Source organism: Pezoporus wallicus, unplaced genomic scaffold, assembly GCF_028554395.1.
Source record: "Pezoporus wallicus isolate ANWC-B61680 ecotype Strahan unplaced genomic scaffold, APGP_CSIRO_Pwel_v1 contig_3952, whole genome shotgun sequence".
NCBI lineage: Eukaryota > Metazoa > Chordata > Aves > Psittaciformes > Psittacidae > Pezoporus > Pezoporus wallicus.
In genome coordinates, this window is record NW_026635034.1 from 1,529,338 (window position 1) to 1,549,106 (window position 19,769).

General features: G+C 41.1%; 1 long non-coding RNA gene across 2 annotated transcripts in view; it reads left to right on the forward strand.

The window, feature by feature from the left end:
• Positions 1 to 19,769, forward strand: part of LOC130603677 (uncharacterized) — a 92,761-nt gene that overhangs the window by 59,955 nt on the left and 13,037 nt on the right. The gene's annotated exons all lie outside the window — the stretch shown is intronic.

Here is a 19,769-nt window from a genome sequence, read left to right on the forward strand (position 1 = left end):
AATCATAGAGTTCATGGAACTCTATCTAAAGATAAAGGAAAGGGGCAGCTAGTGATTATATACAGGCATTTGCATTTTTATTTCCTTCTGTCCTTGAATCAGTCTAATCTTTAGTGGACAAGGTAGAGCATGGCCAATATGGACACATTTGTGTTATGCAAATTCCTCTGGAATAGTTGAATGACAGGTAACAGATTGTATTTTGGAGCTCTTCCATGTAGAGTGAATCAACAATTTCCCGCAAGTCAGTCTAGCAAAAAATCTGTGTGGTTCCTTTTGCTGCATACACAGCTGTGAACTTCTGTGTTGACTGCTTTCAGCTGAAACCAAAAATAGTTCTAAAAAAACAAAGAGTATTTAGACATTAGAGGTACTGAGAAATGTAAAAGATAGCCTGAGTTCATCCTCAGAATTCCAGTCCAAATTTCCAGCCAGCTTGGCTGGGGTAGGTTTTTCTCCCTCTCTCCAGTAGCCCCATGTTACTCACCTTGATGTCCACAGGGAGAAATATGAGTGTGTTCTGGAGCAGCTTGACCCTCTCCATAGAGAGGAGTAGGGAAGAAGCTCATAGACTTGTTTGGGTGGAAGGGACCTTAAAATCTCATCTAGTCCAACACCCCTGCAATGAGCAGGGACATCTGACCTAGATCAGGTTGCCCAGAACTGCATCCAGCCTGAATGGCTCCAGGGATGATGCATCCACCACCTCTCTGGGAAAACTATTCCAGCATGTGAACCTAGGGCAGAACAGTGCCATTTGCTGTGTGATCAATGAGACCAGTTTCAAGATAAGACTCCAGTCCTTAGACATCAGAAACTTCCCAATCTGCTCTGTCAGAAACAGGTGATGATGAAGCTTTATGGCAGTCCTCAGCACTGGGTACTGCAGAGCTGTACAACACCAGCCAAACTCTTAAAAAAGCAGCTCTGAAGTGCTATGGACAACAGATGAGAAGGCTTTAGGAAAACTATTTGGCAGGATTTATTCATATTTCAAAAAGTTGTAGTGTTTCACTTCTGGAGGAGCTTACTGCTCTTTGGCACTGGTACTCATGGGATTAACATTTCATGCTTATAACATTGAAATAAATAGGAAACAAGATTTCAGGAGAAATAAAAATGCTGTTATCCAAAAAGCAGCATGATGATTTTCTTCCTAAATGTAAGCTTGGCCCAGTCAGGAATACTTATAATTTATTTGGTGACCCTTCTCTGTAAAATATTTTGCTTGTGTAGACCACATTAATTTGTAATCATGGTAAAATGGTCTGTACTACTGCTGCTGCCTCTGATTCATTGGTGACCTGTACAAGGAGGCAACACATGCTTATTGTTAAAAAAGAAAAAAGAACAGAAGGATCATCTATTGCTTAGATGAAAGACAGAGACAAAATAACCAATCTGTAATGCAGATTTATTAATAGTCATTCACTGGTTTTCACTGAAATACTCTTCACGTAACCTTGACTTTATTAAGTAGTCCTTAAGGTGCATTTTGAAGACAGATAATGAGTTTGGGGAATAGTCTTATCTACATCAAGCTAATCTTTAACAGCTTGGAAGGGAACTCACAGAAACTTTTCCACTTTAAGTGACATAGCCATGTTCAAATCAAGCCTTTTAAAATGTCATTTCAATAGGAAGAGTTTACAGGCATTTTTAATAGCTATACTTCATAAAGGAATATGATTTAAACAAAGGTGATAGAAAAAGTTATTGAATTTTTAATAGTATTAATGGGGCTGGAGGGAAGTGGCTTTGGAGAAGCAGGAATGCTACTGCAATGGAGTAGCACTTAATGTCTTGGTTAATAAAGACGAGGCAGCTCTTCCTTGAAAAATAGCTTATTTCACAGTGTCTGTCTCTTTAAAAGGGAGGGTTGGGGTGAAGGCAGGGGTTTTGAGTGGTATTTCGATGCTGAGCCTGCACATGCCACATCGTCCAGCTTCCACAGGCAAAAGTTAGCAACAGCCTCCTGACCCTTTGTCGATGTCAAGGCAGGTTGTGTGCGTGAGTGAGAAAAGGGATGGGGAGGGAAGATCAAGAAGGAACTCAAAAAAAAACAAACGGAGAGTCACTATTTTAATGAGAACTCAGACTTAATCCATCTGTACTTTCTGCCCAGTTTCCAGCATGTCCTTGAAAATAATTTCACTTTTCCTGCATTGTGTGTAAAACCACAGGCATGATTATGTGCCTAAAGGCACACACCAGTCTTCCCCTCCAGCTCATATAGAAGCTGCTTGCACTGTTGGCTGAATTTTAACCTGCTTGTACAGACAGATAAATTTCATGAACCCTCTTCTGCTGATTCCAGTTGGTTTAGCTCATTTTGTTTTGCTTGCTTTATTGTTTGGGCATCGAATGTCCCAGCTCTCCCCAGTGCACACACATTTGGTTTCTGACTAATGGGAGGCCTCCGTCAGAGAGACGGCGTTTGTCATTTGAAATCCAGCATGTCTTAGAGTCAGGTCGTGACTCAGATACCACAAACTGTATACAGAATAGACCACAAATTCCTCCAGTAAGATTGAACAAGGCTTTCCGAGAAGCCACTTCCCCCGCTGGTTATATCCTAACCCTGACTGACAGGTAGCAAATAACAGTGGTTCTCGAGTGGCATTTTTTTTTCTAACTACTGTTAAAATCTTTGTCTGCTGCATTCATGGCTGTTTAAAATCCTGTCCTTTCCTGTGCATGAAGAACAGTGCTTTTGGGTAGAGAGGTAGCAATTTTGGTTGGTTACAAACACTGGCACTGATTGACTTTAAGCTCTCAGGGTTTTGAGCAGACACAGGTTTGAACCAGGACAAAACTGAGCCTGAGCTGTTCGGGTTGCCTTGAGCTGCAGCTCTCATGTGCTTTATGCACCCATAAATTGGCCAGGGTTTGCTCGAATGGTTCCTGAACTTTCCCAAAACCTTTGATGAACCCGCTAAGGGCTGAAGGGGGTAGGAAAGGGATGGAGGGTTGCAAGGAAACCTGAAACCAGGTAAGCTTCCCAGGCTGAGTGTTTCCTGAGGCTGGAGATCCTCATTTTGGAAGCAGAATTGGAGTTAACAAATATGTTAACAAACCTCACACGTTTGCTAACCAGTAGTAAATCCCAGCTCAATTTATTACTGAATACAGCACCTTGGCATAAGTCCTCAGTGTCATTTTGGAAGCGGATGGGGGGACAAGTCATGATCTTATATCCTAGCTGGAAAATGGGAATCATGAGAATCACATGAATTCCAGCCTTCTGATTTAACTTCTCTGGTTTTCTTTCTATCTTTCCTTTTAATGAAACAAGAGAATTCATCTGCCAACACTATTCTGTGCTCTTTTGTCAATAGAAAAGTTGTTTTGCTAATGGTTATCTGTCTGCAAGTCCTTGACCTGCTTGTAAACACATTTCTGCAGGAAAACCCCAGGCCATGGCCTGGAGCATTTACGTCAACAAGGAAAGATAAAGTGACCAAAACTTAACCTGATCTGGCCTGGAGTGCCCTCTACTGCCCCTTGACCAAATACTTCCCTAATCTGTGTCTTTCTGAAAGGAACAGATTGTTGTGTAAGAAGTATTACCTGGAATAAACTCAATTTTGGGAGCCTGACTTCCTCCTCCTTTTCCCCTGCCCATATTAAAGTCTATTGAATCACTGGAGGTTAAGGAGCAAGGTCTGGGTGGGTTTTGGTGGAAGAGCATGAGTTTTCCCCCCACGTCATGCCCTTTGTCCCTACTCCAGGCATCTGTCACCTGAGGACAGCTCAGTGGGGCAACCCTGTCCGCAGTCCGTCATGCCACGTTAAACACACCACCTTCCAAGCCGTGTAACAAATGCAGGCAAAACTGAACTCTCTGATCAAGTTACTTTTAAAAGCCATTTGCTGATCCCCTGGGATTTGTTCTGGATTCACACAGCACAAGCAGATGGTTTGATACAACCAGGGTTCAGAGAGCTGCTAAACTGGGAGCAAGGTCCCAAATTGTGGTGGGGTGCTCTAAGACCATCTACCAGCCCGGTGGTGGTGGGCTCAAGGGAGAAGGGCAGGCAGAGAGCCACAGCGGTGTGATGGAATGAGCATCCCTAGTCTGGCTGCTGCATCTGCTCATGGAAGCTGGAGTAAAAGCAGTCTGTAACCAAAGATGATTCAAGGGATTAAATGACACCAAGTTGCTCTTGGAAGGAAGGAATATGTTTGCATACCTCTTTTTTGTAAGAGCTGGGCTAGAAATGTCAAGGTGTTTACTAGATGAGAAATGTACACTGTGGAAAATACTATGTTAGGTGCATAAATGAGAAAAGGGGAAAGCACAAGACAGCTTTAGAGATAAAATGACAAACTCCAATTGCAGCTCACAACGGAGGCACTCCGCTTGCACCCTGCTTAAACCCCTCCAAGGCCACTGCATCAGGAAGTTGTATGACTGATTGAAAATCTGCTGGGTCACATCCCTCCAGGGCAGTTCCATGTCTTTAATTCACCCACAGGTTGCTGGAACTGGTGCCACTATGGTGGGCTAACTGCTTTGGCCAGGGTGATTGCACTGAATATCTCCAGAGTCACTGTGTGGTTTAGAAGCAGGGCAAGAAAATGGTATTGACTGCAAAAATCCTTCAGGTTTGATTCCAGCTTGGTTATTTCCTTAGGATACAGCTGGTTTATAGTCTTCATTTGTGCATTTAGCACTGTTTATCCATACAAAGCAGTTCTAGCTCCAGCTTTGCTTAGTGGGATTAATTCACAAACTTTAATCTAAACTGGACAAAAACATTCAATGTTGGCTTACAGGAAGTATCATTTCAGCTTTCCTGACAGGAAATCAAACTTTGGGGAACAAAGTAGATTTTTTTTTTTTTTCTATAGAAAGGGTCTATTTAAAGAAAAGTGATTTCTGCTTCCCCTCCCCCCAGCAGAAAATCATTTGAAAACTTTTCATCTCCCAAATTGAAAATGTAAATTTTAACCTTGCTCAATAGTTCAAAATTATTAATCCTTTTTTTTTTTTTCCTTACATTTCTTTATTTCCATGCTCCCAAAATTCATCAGGACTTTGAAGACAAACGCAGATCTGGTGGGCACCGTTTCAGATTGGAAAGATTCGTTTTTATGGTGAAGAGAACTTGTCTTCCTTGTAAAGTACGAAGCTATTTAATCAGAGGAGGGCTGGCTGAATGTATTCAGTATTCTCAGCTACTTTCCAAACCAAACTTCTGAACACGTTAGTTATTCTGATTAAGTCATACTCCTGAACTCCCTCCAGGCTCTGCACTGGAGATGATATTTATACAGCACTAATAGAGAAAACTTGGTGTGTTTCAAAAAATAATTCCCAAGAAAACCAAAGTTGTGTTCAGCAGATATAAAAGGGAAATTTTCAGGGAAGTCTGACTCTCAGTCCTTTCTAGCTAAAGAAGGCCAGCTTCAATTTAATTCTCCACTCCTCAGTACTGCAAGGAAGGAAGTTCTGAAAGCATTAAGTGACCCATTTCAGTGTTTGTGCTCGTAATAAAAGGATATATTTTTTTCTGTTACCAAACTTGCTGAAATTAATTACCATTCAAGTTTCAAAAGGACTTTCTGTAATGGAGCATTTTATCTATTTTAAATTGATGGAAAATATCCTGACCTGCAACTTTCAGTGTGGGACTAAAGCACTTTTTGACACTTCAAACCGCTTATTAGATGGGACACCTTAGGCTCCAGTAACTATCAACCTAAAGCGAACACTTGTTATGGATTAGAACAGGATTAAGTGTTAGTAATGGCATTGCCTAGATTCTTCAGTTGAGATCAGCATAATTTATAGTATAAAATGTACTGTGTATATAGGCATTGGATAAGAGAAAGAACGCACTTTTATTTGCATGTTTGTGTGTTTCTTAAACTGACTATTCCATCACTTTATCCATAAACAGTCCTAATGCTGTGGTTTGGTGAGCTATTAGAAATAGTAACCCTGTAAGCAAGAAACTGTGCGTGTGACTTTCATACAGGCTCACAGACTCATATATATCTGTGTGTCAATGTATAGTGGCTGACATAACAAATATCTTTGTTTTTAGAAAAAGAGGAATTTTCCTTGGGGACTTTAAATAGATTCAGAGGATATTCCAAGGTATCAGACTGTATTTCACTGTGATATTCATATTGTCAATAGTGGGACCTTTCTGTGAAAAACAGGGCTTTTCCTGTATATTATTTCTGGATGGTGAAATATACAGTAAATGTTAAACAAGAAAAGAACTAAATTGCAGACTATTCCCTGGTCAGCAAAACCTGCCCATTATTTTTCGGTTTGCTGAATCTGTAGTTTTTAATATTTTTTTAAACTGTGACTTTTCAGATTCATGAAGGTAGCACAGGTAATCTTCATATTTATAAGGACACACTGTCAACTTGCTTTCTATAATTTATAAACCTTTTTTTCCCCCCTTTATTATTCCCTTTCCCTGTTGGAAGCCTGAAAGTGGCATTTTTCCTTTATAGAGGTGGGAAAGACCTCTCCGTTTTTGTCTGGGAGATGATTTCTCAGAAATAAGCTATCTGTGCTTCATGCAAAGGGGTAGTAGTAACCTGCTTGGCTTAGTAGAGCTGGAATCAGGGCTGTAGGGTCTATTTTGCGAGTGTTTGCATGCTTCAGCTTTTCAAGTTGCAACTTGCAGTTTGGTTTGGTGAGGGATTTGTCAATATGTTACAAGCCTTAAATTCTTTTTTTGACATGAGCTGGATGGATATTTGTTGCTTTGACTGGACTGTTGCCTTTATCCATCCCAACTGACCTCCCCATTGCTGCCTTTACAATGTGTCTCCCATTCCCATCTCTGGCATGGTAAGAATATATATTATTCTTCTGCCCCCAGATAGAGGGACTGGCAAGGACAGACACCCCTTATTCTGAAATGAAATGTAAGTAGCTTGATAGCTACTTCCCCTTTGTAATTTCACTGAATTACTTTTTGGTGGGGTTTATAAAACTAAATATTTCCAGGCATTTAGGTTAACCTTGCTGCTGGGCTGATGTAAGTGGACAGAAACATATCTACGTTCTCAGAATTGCTCCCAGAATTTGCAAGAGGCCAAGTTTGCTTTCACAAGTAACTCACAGTGTTGATACTGATTTATAAAGCACTATGAAATTTGGTGACTAGGTACTTTAAATACCATCTCTTGGGCATGCTAGTCACTATTATGGCAGATAGAATCTGTTTGGAATTACTTTTAATGGTTGTTTGAATTTAAAAAGCTGGTAAGGAATGATTCAAATTGAAGGTCATGAACTCCTTTACCCATTTCCCCTTATTGCCTCAACAAGGGTCCTATTTCATGATCTTTTGGCCATGATGCAACTCATCTGTTTAGTTGAGAAGGTGCTGATATGAGTAATTAAGCTAAAACGGCATTGGGGAAGAACCTGTTAATATTTAGTAACGTATCGTTGACTCTGTCCATCCATCTGCCACTCTCTCCCTCATAAGTTTTGAACTTTCTGGTTAGTTTCAGCAAGACTTGGCACAGGAATAGAGGTATTTATTAGCATTATGATACTAAATGCCTTTGGAGAACTGGCAGCTGGTGGAGGGGAGAGTTTTCCTGTTGAAAGGAAAAACAACTCGGGCAGTGCAGATGTACAGATCAGACTGTTCACAGATTGAACCAGCCATAGTGCTTTTGGCTCTTTACTGACCCCCTGGACCACTTAAGTGCCACTGAAGTTCTTTTACATGGATGGATTTGTTTTGGTAATATCCTAAGGAAATAATATGGCTGTGGAGTCTGTTACTTGTGATATTCCTATAGGATGCCCTGCCCTGGGAGAACTGTGAAACCTAGGGGTAAATCACTTCAGAAAAGATCTGTGTGAGTAGTAATCTAAAGCTTTTTTTTTTTTGGCTTGATATGCTCAGGTTCTACCATGAACTCTCCTTCAGGATTACAGCAGATCCTGACCCTGTTGACCTAGTATCAACCCTTTCCTTTAAGCTGTGCACAGCAGAGAAGGAGGAGGATAGATACTGAGAATGGCTTAGAGGCTTAGATGCAGTAGGCTCTGAGTATCAACACTAGTTCAAAGGATCAAAGGGGGTCTGTGACTCTCTATCCATGCTAATTAATGGGAGAAGTGGTATTTGGTCTTCATTATGGATTTTAAGAAAGAAAAAAGAGAGAAGTCAAGTGTTTTGTCCTGTGGTAAAGCACTGAACAAGGCTGGTGAAAGTAATGGAGCAGTCTCCATTAGGCTTTCAGCAGCATTTCAAGAGCATGGAGCCACTTATGGAGTCATGTTTAGGCAGCACTTTCTTAAAAGTTAAATGTCTGATAAATGCTGGTACTGCCTCATCTGAATTCCTAATATGCTTTTAGATAGAGCAGGTCCTTGCAAAGGTCTCCAGTACTCATGGCGTAGAAGAACCCTTTCAGTAAAGGACTCCTTGGGTTTCTCCTGTACCCCTCACTTTGGACATGGGCTCAAGCCCCGTGGAGCTGATTTTGTCTCTCACCAGATCAGGCCTAACTCCACAGTGTGCCTTTGGTTTAAATATCTGTGGGTTACTACAGAGGTTAGTAGGAGGTCAATGACCAGGGCTCAGATCAGCAGCATGAGCATCAACCTCGGGACCAAGCGCTGATAGGCAGAGGGAGCAATAAGAGCATTTTAGGGACATTCCCGCATTATATGTTTTATCAGCTCTGAAAATGGGGAACATAAAGCTCTCTCCTGAATCCTAAACAATCCCTTCTAATCTCTGACCCTTTTTTTTTTAACTCATTCAAATACTGATTAAATTTGAAAGGCAATCACTTGTTACAGGAGGCTTTATGTTTATGCACAAGGACATGTTCTGATAATGGGTTCACACGCTTATTGCTGACTTGCCTTTGTGCCTGTCTACATATGTATATCTATACCTACCTGTCTGATATGTCCTAATATATGTGTCAGAGCTATAAAGGTTGTAAAGTAGTAATTCAAGCTCTTAGTTGTGTAACCATGTTTTTATACTAGCAGTTTGCATGACTTTGGAATGGTTATATGTACCTAAGAATGATCAGGTTTTAACTAAACAACAAATCATGGAAAACACATACTTTCTGTGGAAATACCTGATTTTACTCAACAACTGATATTATTTTTTTTATTGGCTTCCTGGGTTTTCCAAAAACCTGCATTTTGCTAAAGTCTGAAGTATTCAAGAGAGGAAAATCTGATAGTGACTTTAACTTATGATTATATTTTACTATAAGTTTCCAGGCATGTGACTTCAAGCATGCAAGTGTATGTCATGAGTCTGTATTTGTGGAAGGGGTGCTTAATGGGCTTATGTGTTGGTGTGAGTATGTTTGCTTTAAACTATGATAATGGTATAGACCAATATTGCTAATGGTATGATTTTTATCGTGGCTTCACTGTAGAACACGACAGCATGTGTGATCATCGGGTATTCAAACAGTGAAATGAGTAAAGCTATTTTTCCATAATTGGTCCCAGGGCAAGGGGTTGATCTCATGTATAAAAGCCTCCAGATATGCTCTTGGTACAGTTTCTAATTAGGGAACCAGGAAAGAATTGGACTTTGGAAATGGTGATGGGTCCATACCTTTCAAAAGAAAAAAAAAAAAGAAGGAAATAATCACTTTGACCTTGAACTCCAAAAGGCCCCAAAATCACTGATTTTACTCTTTAAGCTCCTTAACAAGCATGGGGATTAGAGACGAGCTGTGTAGAATGGATCATATTAGATATAAATGATAATGGACAATAGAAATTCATCTATGAGCTCAGCACAGTCATCCTGTGCAAATTCCACTTCCCCAAGATATAGTGATACCGTGTTACAGTATTATATATATATTGCTGATAACAATATGACTTCATCGGTTGGGAAGAGACAGAAGCAAACTCAATAGCAGCAGGACAAATGCAACTTTCAGAGATGTCCAATCCTGTTCTAATCCGAGTCTGTTTAAATAACCACAACCAGGTATATTAAAAAAGGTCAAATATAATCACTGCTCTACCTCTTGTAATGAATAAATCATCTGTTTAGCTATTTATTTCAAGTATGAGGAAATCAGCCTCCCTGAAAAAGAAATAAAACTTATGAAAGAAATAAACAGGCTATAGACTGAAGCTGCACATTTCAGTGGCCTTCCATCTGTCCACAGCTAAACAAGGAAGGATGCTGCTGTCACTTTAGAAAAACCTTCTTTGGTGATTTTGTTTTTGCAGATTTTTTCTTTCCCCTTTCTTTTTCTCTCTCCTCCCCCAACAAAGGCTAAAAAAGCCCCACATCAAACTGAAAATGGGGGAATCTCATCATAACTTGGTATGAAAACATGTATTATGTTTTTGGGAGAGAAGGAAAGAACTGAGGAAAACACCCTTATCAAGAGAGGAACTAATATGACTGAAATAATTGGTGGTTTGGGTTTGACACATGTAACCCACTCAACAAGCAGTTTTGCCCCTCCTGCCCCCCACTGAGAATATACTGAATTCTTATGCAGATCTTTAAAATAATTTCCCTTCAGAAAACCTGGTGGAAAAAAAACGATAATTTTGTCCTTTAAAAGGTACCTCCTGTTAATCTTTGTGTTGATATAGAGGGGTGAATGATGGGGTTGGACAGGCTACTGCCTGCCATGAAAACTGGTAAGAAATGATGTTGCACTATCTTTTCCCTCCTCTGTTCCTCAAAAATTGCTATTTTATTTTGCTTTTCCCCATTTCAGTCTGTGTGGCCTGGCAGACCTACTGGAACCAAGCCTAGAATAATATTGTCTCAGTTAGCTGATAGGTGTGAGGGCACCTGCAGGCAGATAAAATGTGTTTGAATCAGAATTTGCTGTGTAAAACTCAAAATGGTCCTGATTTCAGGGCAATCTCCAATTTCTCCTGAAAGACTTGGAAAGCAGGGAAGCAAAATTAAAAAGAAAATCAACTCTATGCTTTTTCATTAGTTCTGGCAGCTTCCCTTAGAAACACACCCATGCTCAGCAGTATCATTCTTTATTTAGCTCTGAACAGACTGAAGGACCTTAGTGAATACTTTCTCCCTCCTCCTTTTCAGATAATAGCAATGATGCTGCCACATATTTTGCAAAGTGCTCTTTTCTGGAGCTGAGATTGAGTTACATTCAATGTGATAGACCCCACTGGCAGCCGTGTGTTCTTAGCGGAGACATTCCATTACCATGCCAAGTTATTTTTAATTCTATCTGGATCTTTTTATTTTTTTTCCTAAAACCAGTGCATAAAAGAAAGCTATCGAGTTGCTCAATCAATGTTAGTTTATTATTGCTTACCCAAGTGTTTAATAAACCTATCCCAATCCTGGACATAGCTTTAAATACTTCATTGACTGTAACAAAGCAGATTTTTCCTATCAGACCAAAGTAGCTCTATAAACTATAATTAAGCACTAATTACGAGCTCTACTGGTCAGATAACAGAAGGCAAGGTCCATTGTGTGACTGGCAGAACCGGCAATTAAAGGAGATTATTGTTGTCAGAAACAGAATAAAACAAACAAAGAAAAAAATTAGGAGGAAGGGAAGATTTGTAATTGACCTGAGTAAACTTCATGTTGTTTGTGGGTTTGGGACATGATGGCATCATGAACACAAACCCCCCCTAAGATATGATGATACAGAACAGATGTAATAAGTTGTTCTGGAAAACCTAGTGTATTGGATAACAGGTTGTAGAGTCAGGTTCTTTTTGACTCCACTCTCATACATTGAAAGAAAATACCTTAAACTCCAAACCAGAAGTTGTATGTTTAGAACAAAACTATTTTCTAGGAAAATATTGTCAGTACTTTTTCACTCATGCTTATAAAACATTCAAAGCCAGAAAAGGCTGCATTGCTCATGGGCTTAAGAACTAGAAAATGGAATTGAAACAGAATGAAGAATAGATTGACTCCCCAGCAAAGGGGGAAAAGACCCTCTACAACAGGTGGAAAGGAAGTGTGGTTTTATACATTTGTTCCATTTTAACGTGACTGGCTTCTTTTCACTTGCACCATTTTTACACTGGCTTAACTTGATTGGCTCCAGTGGAGTTTTCAATTATGCTAGATACCACTGAAGTGTTATTAGCAGCCTGCTTGAATTTCTCTTGAAAGTCTGAAACTGTTTCTGAGCTAACAATATACTCTTCTCCTTCTCCCCCTTTGAAATAAAACGTTCACTCTGCAAGAAAACCTTGATGTCCTGTTGAAACAGAATGCTCAAACACCAAAATGATTTGACTTTTCACATACAAATTTTAAATTTCCATGGAAAATAGAGTTTCCAATTACCTCTAGTGATTGGTATGCTAGTCACAGTTCATATATTCCTAGACCTGATACAGACATCCAAGGGAGCCAAAAGTCCTTACACACACACAAGCACGTTATAGCTTCCTGGAACACTGTTTAGGCTTTCAGGTGATGGCTGGGAATGAGGCCAATATCAGAAGGTAAAGGGCAAAAGAAAGCCATGGAAATGGAACTGACAACATTTCTTAGTAGCAGGCAGAGATGCCTCTGTCCCTGACTTGCGATTGTGCCTAAAACTCTCAGTACTGCTCTCTTGTATTATTTTTTTTTTAAAGCAATTTGCATCTTTTGAAAAAAAAAAAAAAAGAAAGGATTAATAAATTTCAAATGTTCCTGGTGCTTCTGTGCCAACTGGCACTGGAGGGGGCCTGTAACCTTGCCCAACTGCACTATATATAATTATTAATTAGAAAGCAACCTGGGAAGCAATGATCCTCTCCCCCAGCATAAACCAGAGGAACTCTGCTGAATTCACGGTAGGAAAGAAAATTGGTTTTCCTAGGTCACACTTGGGAGCAAAAACTTTTATTTTACTTTGACTAGTGGCTCACTATCCAGAGCGGAATTATGGGAATTAATTGGAGTAACTTGGGTGCTCATTTTATAAATCAGCTGGCAGAACTCCTGCTGTAATTAATGGGTCCGACTGGCAATTTTCCACAGATACACACCCATTTCCCAGTGATTTCCACCACGCACACATGCATTTTGCAGGAGCTCAACTTGCAGAGGGACATATTTAAGAGTTTATAACTGTCCCAATGACAGCAAGTTCTAATTTAAAACTCCTGTGTAATACTTGTTAGGAAGTTTTAATATCAAAAGGGCAGCCAAGGTCTTCCATGAGAAATTTCTAGACAGTGAAAGAAACTAATCCTTTTTAGTGATGTTTGGCTTCTCCTCTGCAGTAGCTGATCTCTGATTTCATATTTTATATCCATGGTTTGTTAATGAAATTTTCTCCTTTAAAGAGCAACCAGGCGGATAGGAAAAAAAATAGCTGATACTTTGCAGTAAACGATTGAAGTGAAATTCAAGTAACAGCCTGAGGCTCGCAGTATGTAAAACCAGCTACCAAAGTTTAGGAGGGGGGGGTTAATCTATTTTCCCTTCTCGGGGGACCTCTGCTGTATTAAATTCTTTGGTTGAAGAGAAGCAGCCAAGTTGGCATTAAAACTGCCTTGGCAATTTGCATCTTTTGAGAGGGGATTAGCAAATTTAAAATGTTCCTGGTGCCCCTGTGCCAGTTGGCACTGGCAGGGGTCTGTAACCTTGCCCATTTCCATCGTTGCCTGCCATAGGTCTACCTGAAAGGTGTTATAGGCTTCCAAAATAAAGAGAACATAAAATTAAGCATCAGGAGAATTTCAATGTCAGCACACGGTGGCATCACTTCGGGTTCTGATGCACACAAGGAAGATGGGGTTTGTTTCAAGCTTGTCTCTGGATGTGTTGTTCAGGCTTTTCTTACCTGGCACCCAAGTTTGTGAAGTTTTAATGGGACTCTGAAATTCCCGGATATACATGAGGCATCCGGTAATACTTTTTTAATATCAACCAGTAAAGCTGTCTTGCCATTGAATATGTTCAGCTCCTTAAGATGAGGGTACAGGGGAAAGACACCAGACCATGATAGTCATATCCAAAATCAAATTCAGGGCCTCCACTCTGCCCAAAAGGATGGGCAGCTTGGGACAGAACAAGCCCTTCTCAGGACCCTATTGGCAAATAGTGGTCCAGCTTCATGTATCAGGCATGAGACTGGGAGCTCATGTTGTAAATGAAAATTTGATGAGTGTTTGTTTGCCTCCTCGCCATGCACAGTTTATATTTCCTGTGTAAGTTGTCTGATATTATGTGCCTGTAAAGCTGCAGTTATTTGTAATTTTTTTTTTTTTAAAAAGCCACCTGTTTGCTTTACTTTTAATGTTTCTGCAATATTTGAAGCCCTATAAAAGTCTGGGTACTTCTGTTGGGATAAATATGATGGGCCAAATCCAGCCCATACTGCTCACGCCAGATTTCTCATATGAGCGGGGACTATGATAATGTGTGCAAAGTAAATTGGATCGGATGCAGATATTGTTTTCTACCTCCCAAGACTTCCCTGTTTGATTTGCCTAGGCTGCCTGCTGTCTGAGGTGTGTGAGGCTGGGAGCAAAGGTAAAGGAAGCTCCTTCTGGAAGTCAGTCTCGAAAGACCTCTTTGTCTTCCATTTTGAAGTAAAAAAATTGTGCCAAGAACTTCATTCAGCCTGCTCATTTGGATAAAACTAGAAGCCCTGGTGTCAAGCGAATAGGAAGCAATGAGAGGTCAACATATCTCAGTGCTGCAGGAGAAGGGAGTGGGTAGAGCTTCACAATGATCATACTATGTATATGTATATGCATATAGACTACGAATATCAATCACTATCTAGAAGCTGCATGACATGCACACACAAGTGCAAGGCTGTCAATATGCAGAGAGAGAAGCAGCTTCTTCCTTTCCTCTGCATACATACCTACTTCCTCTGAAGTGAGGAAGAAAAAAGATTCAAATTAAACACCCCAAATTACTTGAAAATATCCTGAATTATTAGAAAGGCAAAGCAACAGCCCAGCGGGGAGTGGAAAATGTAATAACGACAAGTTTTGTGCCTAAAGGGAAGGCACGAATGAAATCAGAAAGATCCAGTGGGGTCAGGTGAGTAAAGAGTCAGCCAAGCAAGGGAGTGTGAGATACCCGGAGGCAGTGCAATATGCTGGCGAGGAGCCACACTGCTGGGGAGAGAGGAGGAGTGTACATGTGTGCGAGGGAGAGACAGCACACCTTAATGTGCACTGGAGAGGTCTTCTGACAGCATCAGCCCACGTCTACTTGGTGGTGGATGTATAAGCGTCACCAGGGTGCGCAGAGCCCCAGGAAGGTAGGAGCCCATGCTTGCATGTTTGCCCTTTCGCCAGTTCACCCTATCCACCACTGCTGGATACCTGGGTGGGAGCAGATGGTAGGATACAGGCAAAGCAGTGCTAAAAAGGTCAAAACATTGTGATCTGTGGGAAGCCAGGGTTTTTCTTGGCCAGGGTGGCTGGGGAGTAGGCTCCAGTGCCGACTGCGGCGATGTCCTTTCCATTAGCCCGTGAAAGGCAACTTCAAAAACAAGGTTTATATTTGCCACTGGCTGTGTAATAGGGGATTAGTTAAAGGGAATAAACTGGCAGTAGGTTTAGATGGATGTGACCACAGGGACGAAGGCTTAACATGATGTGCTTGAAAATGACATTTGCCTGTTGCCAAGCAGATGTGGCCTGCTCATACCTGTTGCTTTGGTACAAGGGTGACTGTTGATGCCAGGTGGAGGGGGTACCATGGTTAGTCAAATTTCCACAGCAGCCCCTGAACTATGATGGAATCCCTTATTCAAACATGAGGAGATGAAGTTTTTTTTGAGTAGTACTATCAGCAGAGGACAGATCAGCATTTCTAGGTTTCCTGAGGGGCATGCACAACTCCTAGTGTCTCCTCACTTTTCTTGTGTGTCACTTGGGCTATAAAAACCTGACTGCTTTCCTACCTTGACACTGTCAGGTTACTCCCTGCTCTCTGCTGATGTGTTCATTGCTCCTCCAACACCAGCTTTTGAGAACCTGAACTTTACAAGATGTTGTGGCTGTTGCTCCATGTTCCAGTCTGTCCCTGATGAGCTAGTAGATGCACAAAGGGAACAAGAGAGCTCTTCAGCCCCTTCCCAAAGCTCTGGCTTGTAATAAAGTGATGGTTCTCACTTTGGCCAAGTAGTTTTTCTTTTCTCTAGGCAACAGGAGTGCCACTCAAGAAGAAAGAGCTAGGGCTGCCCAGGCAGAGCAAGCAACCTGCTGAAAGCAGCTTGGAGCCAGTCAGCTAAGCTGGACCTGCTTGAAAAAAAGGGTAGAAAAGCAGGGCTGGGAGAGGATTATGTGGTTTTAGGGGATGGCACTGCTGCCTGGGATGCTGTGTAGGCATAAGCATACCTACTTCTCATCCTTGATTGCATCTGGTGTCTCGGATCACAGCTAAGAGATCTGCAGAGCAGGTTGATTGAAGGCCTTAGGACGTGTCAAGGGGAACAAGCACGGGACAGAGTGCCAGCTTGCTGGGCAAATGGCAGGAAGCCTGCCTTTATCAGGATGCTGCAGGCAGGAAATGATTTGAAGTACACAGCCTTTCCTTGTGGAGTGATTGAGGGAAAGGAGGAGAGCAAGAACAGGAGCAGCTGTGGCTATATCCCCCCCCCCCCCAAACAAACAAACAAACAAAAGTCCAAACCAATGAGGCATTTCCGGTTCTTTCCCCCTTTCTCTTCTGTCTTTTTAAAGGTATGTGCCCCAAATTGACACTATCTCAAGTACATGAAGAAAGTTGTTTTGAAGCCAATCAGGCTGCTTAGGGCTGGCTGTGGAGTGAATTACAGCTACTTAAGGGGTACTATGGATGACAATGTGGTTGTGAGGGACCTTGACCTGACTGAGAATCAAAACCGAGCAGCCAAACTGCTGGCATAGAAAGCCCTAAGGGAAGCTGGTATGTAGGGGTCTGCAAAGGCAGCCAGGGTTCCCTTCTGTGGTATCATCCCAAAATAAGAGGAAACAGCCCTGTACTGCACAGCTGCAAAATGCAGCTGCGTCAAGGAGCACATAAACCTAAACATTTTCATAAGCAGGGATGTGGCATCTGCATTTGCAGAGATGTGCTGTTATTGCTATCCAAGCTGGCCAGTTGAAAAGTTGGCTTGGTTCTGTTAAACTGCAGACGTGCACTCCATGCCAGAGATGATAAACCCTCAGCCTTCCTCATTTCACTCTTCCAGCTTCTCTTCTGCTTGCCTTCCTTCTGTAATAATGTGAGAGGTTTTTCTTGGCTGTCCTCTTCCCCCTTGGAGATCAAACACAGGCTCTGCTGCTGAGGTTCTGAATTTATGACCAGGACCAGCTTCTTCTAGCCTCAGTTTCCATTAACAACCAGCTCACAGGAGCTGCATTTGGACCATTTGTTTTGTCTTTTGGCACCAGCTATTTTATGAATGAGAAACATAGCAAAGGGCATACAATCAAAAACCTGGTTTCACTGTTCTCTACCTGGTGGAAAAGTCTTTGTAGCCCTTAGGTCTAGCACTAAAACTCACAAACTCTGCACTTGTAACTGTTGTGTAAAAAGCTGTTATTGCCCTTAAAACTAGTCATTGGAGTTGAAAGATAAATATTATTTCATATCTTATTGAATAAAATATATTATATCACAGGTGATGGAGACAGATTGTCTCAATAAATTCTGATACTGTATTCGGAGGAAAAGTGGCAATAAAAATGCTGATGACTTGACACGGGGAGAATATTGAATGTCATTAACATGTTATTTCCTCTGTTCTGATATCACTGTCATGTTCTTCCCACTGCTCTAATCTCCATCAGTTGTGGGCCTTTTTTTTGCTCCCCCCCTTTTTTTTTTTTTGCTTTGCTTGTTTGAATGAGAAAAATGACATTTTTTCAGTCCTTTAAATTAACCACTACTTGAGAAATGATTAGAGATAGGAGGTGACATCCTCAAATACAGAAATTAAAACATGGTTTGATATTTAACCGTATGCTATGTATGGGCTAAAGCGGAATCCTTAAGGCTGTCACTATCATCTGATAGTTGATTATGACAGTCATAGCCATCTGCATAGTGATAACAGAAATATCTTTTATGACATGCTTTGAAAGCACTTAATGAAGGTAGTTTTTGCTGTTCATTTGCAGATGGGGAAACTGAGGGATGGGGAAGTAAAGTGAGTCACTCAAGGTCATTCCCTATTCCAGTGGTGGAGCCAGGTTCCTGCCATGTGTCCCAGCTCTACCCAGTAAAGATGTATTGCCCTACTATTGCTGTGAAACATGATTTATTGCACACTGCAGCCACTTTTCCCAACACATGCTAAACCATACCTGCTGGAGCCACAGCCCAGCAAGTTTCCAATTGTTCTTACTAGAGATACTTCTGGTTTTATTTCCTGCTCCAGCCTAGATATGGACTGTCTGTATATACTTCACAATGAGGGTTGAATAGCTGGGAATGTATTTGTGTGCAGTCATGAAATGAGCCCTCTAGGAAAAATAGCAATAATCCCTGTCTTCATCCCCTTTCCGCAAACCAGAATAAACCCACTGTTTCTCATAAAGCCTGAATCTGCCCAGGCATTCCCATTCTGTCATTCTGTGCCAGGAAGCCTGTTGTGATAGCCCTACGGGCAACTCAGATCAGCTTGTACCAAAGAGCATTTGGATCACGTGAACGGTTTGGCATCCTCATGAGAGAATATGCTGCTGGCCTTGAATGATAGCAATTAAAGGTGCAAAGAAGTCATCTGTCTTTTTGCTAGGGCCAGTATCTAGTCTGGTCTCCTACGGTAATCTTGTGCTTTCCCCACAACTAATTCTAATTTACTCCAGGAATAGCCACCACTTCTATTACAGGTCCATTTCATGCACTGTTATAGTTTATTGTCAGATGGTTTTCAGCAATTAAATTCTAAATTGATTTCACAGTTGCACATGCTGCCTCTGTTATTTATTTTGGTCTTCACCTGTCCAAAGGAATGGGCTGACTGTGTCTCTTCACAAGTAGATGCTGCTGCAGAGACAAATGGAATACTTTAAGTGTGTGAAAAATAGACTTTTACTTAGAACTAGTGTGAGAGGCAGGTATAACAGAGTTTAATTCTCACAAAGTCTCAGCAATAATACTGATGGATTTTGAATAGGAAAAAATACCATAGATCTTGTTCTAAGTGTCACAGTGCCTACATTTTTCTATTTGTTCTGCTGTCCTGTAGGAAGATGTGTTATTTCTCAACATAGACTAGAAGATGAAATTAGCTTCCTGGTATAGCTGCATTACTGCTCTGCTATTCACTTCTTGACTTCAGCTGAAGTGCCTATAGGTCCTATCCTGCTAAGTTAATGGGAAGCTTTCTGATAAGGCTGATATGGGGCCAATAAGCTATAACAACTTTATGCCTCAATCTACCCAGGTGTAAAATGGGAATAAAATTCCCCATGTAAGGCACTATCGGAAAAAAATACAAAAGGAGCTAGCTGCAGAGTAAAGCTACAGAGTAAAAGACTATTAGTACTTTAACCCTCATGTCTCACCTCTTTCAAACAGCTGCTATCTGAGTACAAATCAGAACCCTAGTAAAGTTCTCCTACGCTTAGTGTCTCCCCTTTCACTTAGTGTGAACACTGGAGTAAGCTTTTTTTTTTTCCCTCTTTTTTTTTAACCTGCGTTGGGACTCTTTGGAATTCATTCTGATTTTAGGTGATAGCGTACGTCCTCTTTTCCTTGCAGAAAGTGCTCTCCAGGCTAAGATCAGCTTCAGGGCAGTTACTTCAGTGACAGGGATAAAAAGAGATATTAGTACCATCTTGGCACAACGTCATTATTATCATGCAA